This window comes from Acromyrmex echinatior, chromosome 5 (genome assembly GCF_024713525.1).
Source record: "Acromyrmex echinatior isolate Ae372 chromosome 5, ASM2471352v2, whole genome shotgun sequence".
In the NCBI taxonomy this organism is placed as follows: Eukaryota; Metazoa; Arthropoda; class Insecta; order Hymenoptera; family Formicidae; genus Acromyrmex; species Acromyrmex echinatior.
Window position 1 is genome coordinate 1124117 of NC_141856.1, and position 14613 is coordinate 1138729.

The window sequence follows — 14613 nt, forward strand, 5'->3', positions numbered from 1 at the left end:
TGAGTGCCTTTCTCACTTCCTTCAGTTCAGAGACCTCGCATCATTTCAGAGTCACGATATCTCCTACGCTCTTAGTAATTTTCTTCGAATCCGTACACAACGAACTCGGAGTTCTGCAATCTCCTCATTCCACCAATAAACCGACGGTCTACCGGTGGCCCTCAAAGCGGCATCGAGACGTCCGAGATCTCTGTCAATGCCGCATTCAGTCCATCAGCCAGGGATTCCGCCACATTCCCATGAGGAGAAAAGGACCAGGTCTTTATGTTGGCTGCCGCGCTTAATAGGTCCATATTGACCCTGCCAATACTCCACCGTGGGAAGTATTTGTTCCCAGCAGTTCTCCTTAGAGGACCCACTATTTTTTTTGCACCCTCATAAGAACGTAACGGTGATCCGAAAGAGACTCGATATCTACCGCCACGCGCCAATCGCTAACTCTACGAGCCGTCAGCTCATGATAGGTCCACGCATGACGCATGAACCGCCTCAAGCGGGTGCACGCAAGTGGGCACAAAACCATTGTTTAATAGCACAAGATCCAAGTCCCTCGCCCAGCCTGATAAAATTCTATCTCTACGGTTCGCATCGCTCAAGTCCCATGCAGAGTACCTAGTTGAAATCATCCAAAATCAACAACGGTCTTTGATTGCACGATAGGATTCGAATGCTCAAATGTCAATCATGCAGTTCCCTTTCAAAATCTACGACCGGCAGATTGGGGGAGAAGTAGCAGCTAAACACCACTACTCCTCCCCACTCCACCGCAACGTATCCCTTCCCCCTATAAAGAGGCGAATATGGAACGTCTATTTGGGAGTGCTGCCATGTAATGGCAGCCGTCGCCGGATCGTCTACCGAAAAAAGTCAGCGTCCATTGTTTACCACTGAATGAGGTTCCGATACGGCAACAAGTCCCAATCGTTTCTCCTCGCACACCCGCGCGATAAAATCCTGCACAGATCTCGATCGATTGACGTTTATTTGTCCAATATACATTTGTCCATATTAGCCATTGGGAACGTCAACCGATATCCTCTCCTGGGGGAAACAGCCTCAGACGTTCGAATAGCAAGACTCTTCTCTTCTGTCGCTATTATCAGCCCTCTCACTTGTCGCTGTTCTTATCGGGCTATTATAAGGAACGCAACCATCTCTTCCTGCTCTATGCCCAGCAGGTAGATTTCTCTCTGCACAAACCGGGCAATGAGGTGAAGTCTTGCAGTCAATAGCCGTATGTTCCTGCCACAATTAAAGAAAACATTACTCCTATCCACAGCATTCCTACGATTGGCCCTTATATGCCCTACAGCGAAGTACCTGTAGCAGTGGAGTCTCCTCTTGGCCAAAGGCACCAAACGTACTTTGGACCAGCTTCGCTAATGCGAAGTCCATCTTTCTGTATCTGATTCGCACATGTGACCGGACACTGTCCGGTGCGGTGTTAAGGCCACCTCTATCTGGTCTCAGAGGACCCACGTCACTCGACTGTACATTCCCATGCGTTGCTACAGCTTCCGCAATCTCACAAACCATAACGGATTCGTTCAAGTTTAGAAGACGGAATTCCACTCTTCTAATCGGCCATACCACCTTGATTCCAGTCTGGTCTTTGAAGAGGGAATTTAATCGGCTCACAAGAGAGTCAGCTTTTGACTCAGCATCCTCCCCCGGAATCTCCACCAGAAAATCACCAGTCTGAGCACGTCTGACTCTCATGTCAGTGATGCCCAATTCCTCGAGTGAAACATTGGATCTCGCCTCACCCATCACCTCCACATATGAGGGGCCTCCCTCGTCACAACTAATCAAAACCGCAGCGGAATTCATTTTACGTATTCCTCTATGAACAGTTCGACCAGGAGGGATCGCAGATCCGGGTTTCGAACGGACCCGAGATTTGCTCCCAGGAGCTGTCGCCACGTCACAAACCCCCCTCACAACCGCCGCAAAGGAAACATCCTTCCTCACCGTTTTCGCACCACTACCACTATCCGACGCAACTTCGAAAGCACTGGCACACTGTTACCATCACGATAAATATCTATTCTTGTTTTCCTTTTCTTCCTTTTTCTCTTCCCCGCAACAGTTTCCCAGGGCTCTCCTCTCTCGGGACCTGAAGAAGGAAGCCAACCAGTAAGGTCCTTTTCTCGTTGGTGGTTGTCCTCTTGCCCACTAACCGCAGCAGAGAGAACAATATGTTCTCTTTCATCGACCAGTTTCCTTCTCACAGAGGAATCCTCCGGTATTACTCTGGAGACTCCCCTCAGTGAAGGGCGGCATGTTGGAGATATATCCTCAGTCACACCAGCTACTCCCAGAGGGGAGGTGTGCGAAATTCCAGCCATTTGTCGATCTACTCTTCCGTAATCTAGTTTTCTGCGTCTTGACGCCTTACAGCTAACAAGCTCCCTCCTCAGTAGCCTGACTTCTTCTAGGAGACTATCTTTGTAGTTGAAGACACCTTCCGCTCATTACTTCAACCGGTTCTTGAACCCTAACTGAGTTCGCCGCCAGTTGTTAAACTGCCTGTCTGGCCACTTCCACTCCTATAATTATCTGGCGGCGCAGATTACCCTTCATCGTTGATGTCTTTTTTTGCGCGCTACTTGCTGCATTCAAGACTCTCAAGGTCTCTGTCATTATAGTGTCGGAGACATCTACGGGAATAGATAGGTAATTTCATCCACCGCAGTCTTTTGCTTATACGACAGAGAGTCGTCTAAGGGACATTCCTGTAATTTTCTCTTTTTACCCGCCCGCCAATCTTTCTTGGTGATTTACAGGAAATCGGGCCGATCCAAAATGTCATAGTCATAATCGTCCATTCTTGATGCGCTCATTTTAGAAAAGGATTTAGCTCCTGGGACATTACTGCCCTTTGGCTTACGTCTTCTCTTTTTACTTCGCACAGCATCAACCGATGTGATAGAATCCGTCGAAGTACTGGCTCTTCCTTTCGAACTGTCGATCACCACTGGAGCATCAGACATCTCGACCGCAGTGACAGGTGAATTCACAATATCCTCATCAACCACGCGTAATCCCTGGGGAGACGCACATCGGATACTATCCTGGGATCAGACCCCTTGACACTAACCATGTTCTCATCATCACTTATCATCAATACCGTGTCCTGACTGTCAGGAACAATGTCACCCTTACTTTTCATTTGTTCACCAACCCCAGTGATAGACAGCTTCTCCAACACTATCGCGGGTTTTCGCCGTTGCAACAAAGCATTCCCCTTCTTCGACTGCAAACCAGAATCGGGCATCGCACACACACCCTTGTCCACAGTCCCACCCTCAGCGGTAGCCATATCGGCCGCGGAACCCGCCGGCAATTTGCCTCTGGCCTGATTCTTCCGTAGGAGTCGATCGCACGGGAGCGGGGACACTACCCCCGGGAAACCGTGACGAGGATCCGAACTCTCGCCGTGTTATGTCCTTTTTAAAACTATCCATATTGTATATGTACCGGCGATGAGAAAGAAGCCGAGTGACTCGGCGGCCAATCACCCCGCTCGCCTCTAATTCCTTCTGCAACCCTACATAAGCGGATGACCGCCCGGCGGCAAGGACGACATCACCGAACGACCGCAAGACGGGAGTGTACCAAAGTCGGTTATAGGACTTACTCCCACCTTTAATTTCAATTAAAGCATCAATCAAACATACTTTCTAATATAATCAGAAAAACGCTACAGCGAAGAAAATGGGATGGTACTTACCACCTTTGTCGGGCAATCTCGAACACACCTCCAGGATAGGGAGCAAATAGCAAAACCCATAAAGGCTAACCAACATCCTGAAGTGCTTTCTCTGGAATTCACGCTACTACAGTCCTGGTCCATGTCAGGCCCACTAATGCCATCTATCTCGACGGTAAGTCAAGACAGTCCAGACCAGGATCAAGAGAATCACAACATGTCACAAAATTTGAAGAATCCATCGAGCAGGCATAAGTGGGAGCGTTGCCCCACAGTTAGCTCATCATAGATGATTGAGCCAATTTCGCGGGAGGATCATGCCGCACGTAGAGCTCCTCAGCAATGGCCCCCAGTCATAATCCACTAATGTCAAACGTCTTCGTAGATCATCCGTAGTTTATACCATTCACTGTTTATTCACATATGTACACATTATCTATACTCAATTAACAATATTTAAGAGTCCGTATCATCATAGTCACTAGCGTCCTTGCGCTCCCCACTTGGCCGCTGTTGAGTGATTCACCCACCACCCATTCATTCCGTGGCCGCACACCACTACCACGGGACAGGAGGATCTTTTATAGAGAGCTCGTCCGAAAAGTCGGGTGCAATCTCGGACGCTCGGTCTCTTCCAGTGGTGCAAGGAAAGAGATTACGAGAGCTCAGACACCGCGGATTTGCTAAACCCGTAGTAGAATCATATCAAGATGCGTCCGGGAGTGCCGCAACTCGCATCCGAGATGATCCCATCCCTTGCGGGGACATTAGCATTACCTAAGCTAAGATGCTATCCCTTTTAATGTGAGGATGGGGTGGTCATAGGAAGTCTTACGCAAGCGACAAGACTTTTCAATTTTTTAGAAATAAAGACAATGATATATATAAATCAACAGTCATTCGTTTGAACATTTGTCATTCCTTTAATCCAACTCGCCTTACCTACCAGTTTTTAATGATTTTCTCGGCTAGACCCCGCTAGGATCTGGAACTTCGTCAAGTTATACCTCTGAAATAGAAAACATATTTTTAACTTATCACATGCAAAATTGATATCTCTAGAGTAAGACAAGAACAAATAAACAAAGAATATGAAACAAAGAATATGAAACAAAAAATATTATATTTATTCTTCAATCACATCATAAAAAGTTAAAGTCTGAATTGCAATGTAAAAAATCGCAATAGATACGTCATATCCTAGTATGGCGAGCTAGGGTTAAAAGAATATTACATATTATAGCAAATACTCAAACTATACTGGCGTCCCTCCGTAGTCTGACAATATGCTAGACGATTATAAAAACTTAAGACTGCATTTCTACAGAATTCGCGAGGCATGATTCTAAATTCATTTATTATTCGTTGATGTAAATCATTAAGATTTCGAGATTTAGTATTATAAATTTTTTCCTTTAAATATCCCCACAAAAATAGTCGAGTGGATTTAGATTAGGTGATCGTGCTGGCCATTCAATGTAACCCCTTCTTCCTATCTACCTATTCGGAAAAACTTTATTCGGATATTGGCGTACTAAACCGTAGTGAGGTGGCGCCTCATCTTGCTGGAACCAAATGTCATTCAAGTTTTGACGAGCAATGTTTCGGATTGCCCAAACTATTTTATCTTGAAGCATGATTAAGAAATTGTCAGCATTTAAATTACCTTCAATAAAGAGAGGCGCAATAATAGCTTCATTTAAAATTCCAGCCCATACGTTGACTTTTTGCTGATTCTGAGTTTATTCTCGTACATCCAATGAGGATTTTCATCTAATATCTGCAATTATCGATTTATATTCCCGATTAGCTCAAAAGTAGCTTCATCTGAAAAAAATAATGTTGACTAATAAATAAAAGATTTCTATTGATATTTAATATCATACTTTCGCAAAATTAAATGCGACGATCACAATCATAGTTCCTGCTCCAGATAGATCTTATATGGATAAAATTTCTCCTTTTTCAGAATTTTATGAACTGACATAGGATCAATCATCGTGTTGTGCAACTGTGTTTGCGAATTGAATTACGCGGATCTTCGATAAAAGACTGTAGAACATTCAATCTTTTATCAGAATTTGTTGCTATTGTTGGTCTACTTTGACTATTATGGTCTTTTACAAAACCCAAAAAACTGTCTTCAAAACGTAGTACAGTACGAATAACAGTTGATTTAGATATATCATTGTCCTCATTCCTAAAAGTTAGATTGAAAAGTTCTATGTCACATGTGCGTAAGACTTTCTACGATCACCCCATCCTCGCATCATTAAAAGGGATATATGTTCCTGTTCAGTAAAATATTATAAAATATTTTAAATAAATACTTTATAAACAAAGATAACTATGTGGCGATAAGCAATCTCAAAACGGAGTATCACGACAAAATATACTTTTTCAATAGCAGGTCACAAAAAGAGTAAACGTGACAGGAGAGATCTCTAGCTTATGTAGTCTCCAGCTTTGTTGAAAGGGTGGGAAGGAGGGAGAGGGGATGCAAAGGAATAGGAAGGAAAGGGTAAGGAAAGAGTAGGAGGGAGGAGGAGATAGAGATACAGACATTTGCAGGCACATATACTTAACTCATAAATCCAGTCGGGCAATTTCTACGTAATAGTAAGTACCTTAGATAATACTAATATCGGCAATTCCGTAACTTTCAACTCTCATAACTTAAAAAGTACTGATGAAAAAGAGGTTTTATAGTGTTTTGGAAAGCTCCCGACCTCAGCTATTAGATTCTGAAATCAAAAATAGGGTGTTTCGTTTAAAAAAATCGTTAAAAATCGATTTGACCTTCACTTGACCTTGATGGCGCCATCCAAGGTCAAATTGATAAGGTCAGTCAATAGATCATTTTTAATTCTATAACTTTTGTATAAAACATTTTTCTCAAAAATGATTACTTTTCAAGATATTTAAGAGGTCCGGGACTTTTTCTACACTCTGTATATATATGTATATATAATATATAGATAAAAATATATTATAAATATATATATATATATATAATATATAGATAAAAATGGAAATGAACATACAGGTACATATATAAATATCCCTAAAAATTCATTAAAACGAAAAGGTCAGGCCATATTCAAAAACAGATCTTCAAAAATGTAAACTTTTCAAAATGATTATCTAACAATATATATTACCATGAACAATATATATATTACAATGAAAAGAAACTGATATATTATTCAAAGTCCCAGTTCAAAATAAATATATATAAACCATATTCTCAAAAATGTAAACCTTTAAAAATTTTAATCATTATCTGATGATATATTACCTTGACAAGTAACTGATATATTATTAAAGGTGCCAGATCAAAGTGCACATACATCAAATGCATCCTCAAAAATTTCTACTTTTAAAAATTTAAATGATTATTTAACAATATATATTATTATTATAAGTAACTGATATATTATTGAAGGTGCCAATTCAAAGTGAACATACATAAAGTGTATATATTATCTAAATTTAATATAATGTATTATCATGAAAAGTAATTCATATATTGAAGATGCGAATTCAAAACGAACATGCATACATACAAGTAAAACAGGTTATAATTTCATTTCAGAAAATAATGCGTTATTTTAAGGATAAAATCACACGGTCCGGAATAGAACTGCGGAATACAGAATGCGTCAATGAAGCAACCAATCAGCGTTATTCCATTTAATGTTGCGGAATAGCTAGTGCGTCATTCTTGTGCATTATTCTTGTAATAAATTATCATATTTTGAGAGATTAAAATAATTTGATGCTGAATGATATGATGGATTTGCACAATATCGAGACGAATGAAGCAAAATGACAAAATCTGAGCATAAATATAGATACCAAAAAAACAATGATGCATTACATGTGATTTCAGTATGCTCTTTTCCGCACTTTTCCACCAGTTTTATGTGTTATGTTTACACGATGCGGAAAAATGGTAGTAAATGCGTTAAAGCAGTTCAAAAAATTGTTATGAGATTGAAATATTAATTGTAAAACATTAAATACTATCAGTGATAATTGTTTTTACAATTTGAAAAATTATATTAGGTGTTGGAATTAATTCGTAGCGTTTTTAATGAAAGAATGTTATTTATTTCACATGAGCATTAAAAAATACATTAATGAAAGTACTTCCCATCACTTGTAAAACGCTACGAATTAATTCCAACACCTAATATTTTTTAATAAGCAAATTATTAACATGAAGTTAGTAGTTTTTAAATTATATTCATGCTGGATATATCTTTGACATCATGTGAACATAGTACACAAAATTTGCGTGATGGGAAAGTGCGGAATAGCGCTGATTGGTTGCTTCAATGACGCAGTCCTATTCTGGACCGTGTGATTTCACTCTTAGTGCACAAAACATAAAAGTCGTTTAATGAGATTTGATTTGAAATTTATACTAGCCCGTACAATGAGAATATAATTGCTCGTAATTCCAGAATACCAATTTGTTAATGACTCGGAAAAAGAACATGGCGGCCTGCTTTCAAAACTTTGATAAGTTTCGCGGTATCCACTTAGAAATAATCGAAGCTCTTACAAAGTAATCGAGTGGATGGGTGGAAGAAAGGTACAACTCTACTTAAGCCCTTTTTCAAGAAATTAGCTTTTTTATATATTGAGAGTATAAATTAGTTCGGTCTGTTTTCCAAAAGATGGCTCCGGCTGTTGTGAATGGTTCATAGTGACAGCTGATTTTGGCATTTTCAGAGAAGTTAGACATCTGCTAATAATATTCAGTTTATATCGCTTTGAGTTTCATACAAAAACCTTCATTTTTACTGTGTTTGAAATGTCGAATTTTGTGTTAACCAAGCATTTGCGGGAGGTTCTAATTTTCTGCTTTAATTGGAAGAAAAGTGCATCTGAAGCCCATCGAATGCTTGTCGAAGTTTATGATGACACTGCTCCAAATCACTGCTAATAAATCGTGTAAGGAATGGTTTCGACATTTCAAGGATGGAGATTTCAGCGTTGAAGACAAGCCTCGCTCTGGACAGCCAAAAAAATTCGAAGACAAAGAATTAGAGGCATTAGTCGAAGAAGATCAGAGTCAAATGCAAAAAGAGATTGCAGAATCATTGGGAGTAACTCAACAAGCCGTTTCTGCACGATTGAGAGCCATGGGAATAATTCAAAAACAAGGAAATTGGGTGAACTGAAACCGAGAGACGTTGAAAGGCGATTTTTCACTTGCGAATAGACTTGATTCAAAGACAACAAAGAAAAGGTTTTTTGCATCGAATTGTGACTGGAGATGAGAAGTGGATATTCTACGACAACCCCAAGAAGAGAAAATACTACGCTAAGCCCGATCAATCGTTACTATCGACATCAAAGCCGAACATTCATGGTTCGAAGATCATGCTCTGTATCTGGTGGGACCAATAGAATGTTGTTTACTATGAGCTACTGAAACCTGGCGATTCCATTACGGTATCGACTACAATTGATTCGTTTCAGTCGTGCATTGCGAGAAAAACGGCCGGAATACGAGCAAAGACATGATAAAGTTATTTTTCTTCATGACAACGCTCGGCCTCATGTCGCAAAAGTCGTAAAAAAATATTTGGAAACGCTCAAATGAAATGTTTTACCGTACCCGCCGTATTCTCCGGACATTGCTCCTTCTGATTACTGGTTGTTTCGAAGGATTTGGCAAGTCACCGGTTCACTTCTTTCGCAAAAATCGAATTGGCTCCAAAATTGGATCGCCTCCAAAGACGAGACATTTTTTTGAGATGGAATTCGAAAATTGCCTGAGAGATGGGAAAAAGTAGTAGCCAGCGATGGACAATACTTTAATTATTCTGTTCATTCATTTGTTTGGAAATTTTGAACACAAAAAAACGGACCGAACTAATTTGTACTCCCAATATTGATCGTAATAGGGAAATATTGTAATATGTAACTTCTTAAATTACATAAATTTATTTACATAAATATACATTACATAAATTTATTTGATACTGTACTCGTTTGTATAATAAAAAAGTAGCAAGATATTTTAATTTTTTTATATAGATCAAGATTTTATAATTAGACCTTTATTCCGCCCATTCCTTCAATTATTACACTTAAAGTACAAAAAGTATTATATTTGAACGGTACTTTTAAAAGTTCTATAGTGAAGTGAATATATATTACGTCAAAAAATCAGTAAACTTTTAAGTATGTAGCTTCTTTGTACTTCATCCGAGAATATTGTATTTATGAATTTTGGATTTACTTAATATTTGCTCGTTTCAGGCAATAAGGTAACGTTCTTTGATCAATAAATCACTCGCTGAAAGTACGGTAGAACTCAAAATCGGAAGTTGATACGAAAATTCGAAATTTTACTAAAGAAAAATTGTAGACTTTTAATCTTCCATCTTCAATATTCCGATTTCAATATTCCATCTATCGAAAGTTTTTTAAAAGCAGGCCATCATGTTCTTTTTCCGAGTCATTTACAAATTGGTACTCTGGAATTACGAGCAATTATTGTATTTTTCATTGTACGGGATAGTATAAATTTCAAATCAAGTCTTAATAAACGACTTTTATGTTTTGTGCACTAAGAATAATATATCGCACTTATTTTCTAGAATGAAATAGTAACCTGTTTTACTATGTATGTATGTTCTCTTTGAACTCGCATCTTCAATAACATATGAGTTACTTTTCATGATAATATTTTATATTAAATTTAAATAATATATACACTTTATGTATGTTCACTTTTTATATATATATATTAGGTGTTGGAATTAATTCGTAGCGTTTTTTAATGAAAGAATGTTATTTATTTCACATGAGCATTAAAAAATACATTAATGAAAGTACTTCCCATCACTTGTAAAACGCTACGAATTAATTCCAACACCTAATATATATATATTATATATATATATATATAAATGTATATATAATTTTTATTTATTTATTTATATATGTACATATTGAGAGAGAAAAAAAATTGTGACGTGCTGGATTTTCCTTTTAATTCAGTCTTTCAATTCAAGAGTATAGGTGGATTCTTCCCTCGGGGGAAGAAAAGGATAAATAGGTTCTAATTTAACCTCAGTTTCATTATATTCCTGTAATTCGAGATCTGGAGCGCTAGGGTTTACATTTTTAGTTTTATTTCTTCCTAAATGTAAAGTTGAGTAAGTGAATCCCATACAGCTCTCAGTAAGTACACCGATTAACCGTACATAGTGTGTAGAACGTACGAATATGTCTAATAGCAATTTAATAATTCTAGCAATTAAGTATATCCCGATTAATCCAGCACTGATATTGCCAAAGGTTAAACATTTTTCCCAAACAAAGATAGTGATTCTTTCTATCGATGTTTCGTGATGAGATTAGAGAATGATCCTCCATTTATTACGGTTATTACATTTAGCGCCCTAATATGCTTCTTGCCATGATATTGAGGATTGCAGGTCGCTCCGCAGGGAACATTATATGATCTTTGAGTTCTTCCAGATCGATTTGTGAATATATTTCACTGGTCACTAGTGCTCCTGGGCTGATATATTTCCATAACGATTTAGTTGAAAGCTTCATAATGATGAGCGGTAATGTCTCCACCGGTTTAGGCATAATTTTACCATGAGTCTCCCAAAAGTGGTAGGTGCAAAAGAATTATAGGTAATCTGAGTTCCGTGTTAATATATGCGTTTGCGGGATCAGAAAATATGTTTTGTTTCTTCATATTATTGGAAACTGCTCGTAACATTCTGTGGTTCGAGCTAATTTTACTTCAACCGATACACATTTTATTATGTAAATTATTTCTCCTGCCAAAAGTGCCATATATCCCGGTGCCTTCATAAAATGATACGCGAAGATGTCAGGTGATCTAGCGATTATGGCTAATGCATTATACGATATTCAAGTTGATATTGTTGGAATAATATATTTTTGTATAATTGATTAATTTGAATATGAACGTATCTTTCTATGTATACGAATTTTGAATTTACGTGTGTGAAGATATTTACTGCTATAAAGCCAGAGCTTTTAAAAACTTCGGCACCAAACGTCATTTCGAAAATTATGGATGTTCGGTTCTGGTAAGTGTATGTCCACAGGTGATATATATTTCACTGCTAGTTAAAGAGAGAATCATATTTGTCATGATTATTGAGTAGACTGTTTAAGATCGTTCATTGGTAGCATCAAGTATTTTATTAGCGTATCCATTATATAATATGTCATAATCTAAAGCTCCGCAATAATCGACAGGTATGGGATCCCAAAAAGTATCCCCTCTATGTCAGTGCAATGAGTGGAACTTAGTTCACAGATTACTCCTGAGATGAACATGGTTTGTGTTTAGCCGAACGTCAGCGATGTAATCTTGTAAGATAATTTTGAGGTTGCCTAATACAAGACATTTTCCCAATTTCTATAAGGATTGGAATAAGCACTGCCGATACATGCGCCGTCATTGTCAACATGCCCGACTAAAACTATGGATACAATCTGATTAGATAGCAGACCTGTTATGTAAGTTTCGGCTATTTTGAAGCTTCCATAGGTATGCATGCGTCGACATGCATCTCGAAATACATCGGCTATATATGAGAATTGCCCGTTATATACGTCCATCGTATGTAAAAACATCCCGCATCTTTTTACTGTACCATTTATTTCAATTTTACATTGTATTAAAAAAATTTTTCGCAAATTTAAAATCATTGAATTGAAGTACTTGTATAGACTTTATTAGACTTTACATTCTGTGGGGGAATATCACACTTTTCGTTTATTAGTGACAACGTAGTTAAATTCGTTGCTGCGAAGTCACAGTCGTATCCTATTATTCCGTAAGTTCCTTGAGTCCACATTATTAATATAAATATGACGGTTATTCCTTTGGTGCAGCAATCTATCATCTGAAATGTTTAATTTGTTTAATTATTGTGAACTGGTCTAATGTGAGAAATTCGAATGATTAGGGTGAACAATGCGACTATTTTTCTTTATCTTAACATTATTTCTGTTTAAAATTTCCAAGGCTTTATGATGCTATTATGCTTCTTGATCTATTTATCTCAAAATTTTTCGGGTTTTCCCTTTAATAAAAATATCTCCAGACTTGAATTTCTATGAATTAATTTTGTTTTTTCGATTTAACTTTAGCTTCTACGACGTTTTCGCGAACATTTGTTTGGATTACAAGGAGTTGTGTAATGAAATTTATTAGATAATCGTAGTAATTAGTTTGTTTTCAGGGTTTAAGAGCTCATTTGAGGTACTTTTTAACCGAACACTAATTCGTATGGAGTGTGTTTCATGGACGCTAGTGTTGTAATTAAACACCTGCCTAAGCCGATCCATCTGTTCCATTGTTTCTGCTCACTTGCGTATTGTTTCAAATATTCTTCTAATGTGTGATGTAATCGTTCTAGGGATTCATTTGACTGAGGATGAAATGCAGTTTGTACGGAATTTGCGGATTCTAAATATTTTTGCTATCTTTTTCATTAATTCACTGATAAAGTTTCTCCCTTGATCTATTAATATAGCTTTAGGCGCTCCCAATATGCAAATAAATTTGGCAACAAAGGCTTCTGCTATTGTTTCTGATGTTTGATCCGGTAATAGTATTTCCATGCAAAATTTAGTTAACTGGTCTTGCAGGGTTAAAATATATTCGTTGCGTCTTCCAGTTTTAGATAAAGGTCTTACGATATCCATGGCTACTTCATCAAAAGACGATCTTAATGTATCAGTGATTACCATAGGTTGTTTGGTTTTTACTCGAATTAGTTTTTTTAACTGATATTATAAACATTGCTGTATGTATCGTTGAACATCGGACTTTAGATTTTCCCAAAACTATTTATGTTTTATTCTGTTATATGTCTTTGTGACACTTCGATGTCTTCCCGTAGGTAAACAATGCATTTCTCCGATTATTGTAAGTCGAAGACCTTTGGGGGAATATTTAACTAGTCCATACATATAATTAATTTGGTTGTTAAATCCACAAAAACTAATTGCAATGAAGTTTTGATATTGCTCCATGGCACATTGTTAACATAGTCGGTTTAGCAATGTTAACAGTTTAAATTTAAGTTTTCGGTGACAAGCCGTAAATCTTTTATTACAACGAAAATCTGGGTGAGGGTCATCATCGGTTCCTCACGTTGCCCTTCACTGATAGGCAAGGCTAAATAGTAGTTTTTTGTATTTTACAACTTTGGCTTTACGTAAAGCGAGATCTTCTAAGCGAGGGATCTCGTTTCTTTCAAATAGTTTTTATGAACTTGAGTCCAATGATGTCTCCCATTGGTGTCGACGAAATATGCAACGTTATCCTTTTGCATAATAGTCAGCGAGAATCAAGAATATTATTTTTAATTATTTGGTGGTAAACAGCAATATACTCTGTTTTTCCTTTTAATTTCTGAATTTTATGTTCTCCCTCAAATTCTTCTTTTTCTTGATTTTTCTCTTCATTGTCGCATTCTGCATCGCCTTCTTTGTCCAATGAGTTATTTCTGTCTTCTGTTCTTTCGATTTCATTCTCTTGTTGTGGGAAATGGGTAGCTTATCCTGCTGGGCATCCCTATTTTTTGCTGTTTGGTTTCGAGTCTGCATTCTATTATTTCGGAAAGTATTGCGTGTTGCTGCCTTTTCCAGCTCGTAATTCTTGTGACTCTTCTGTCTGTTTCTGTGTGAGAGATATTGAATTCGTACTCTCTTCAGATGAATGATCGTCTGATAATAAGTCTCTTGGAAATGGTTCGTCATCTGTTAAACATAATTTAAAATCCTCGTCCTCTTCATCTTTCTTATCTGATTCTACTAGCATTTTAAAAATCAATCGTACAAACAAACGTGGTTATAAATTTAATAAGTATAAAAAG

At 37.6% G+C, this 14613-nt stretch overlaps 1 long non-coding RNA gene across 1 annotated transcript; it reads right to left on the bottom strand.

Moving 5' to 3' along the window:
• Positions 1 to 2762: 2762 nt before the first annotated feature.
• On the bottom strand, positions 2763 to 4652 carry LOC105148595 (uncharacterized). Its single transcript, XR_015545114.1, has 2 exons — positions 3734 to 4652; positions 2763 to 3646 (listed from the first exon to the last, which is right to left on the bottom strand). It is a non-coding gene; the product is annotated as an uncharacterized LOC105148595 (long non-coding RNA).
• Positions 4653 to 14613: the final 9961 nt, after the last annotated feature.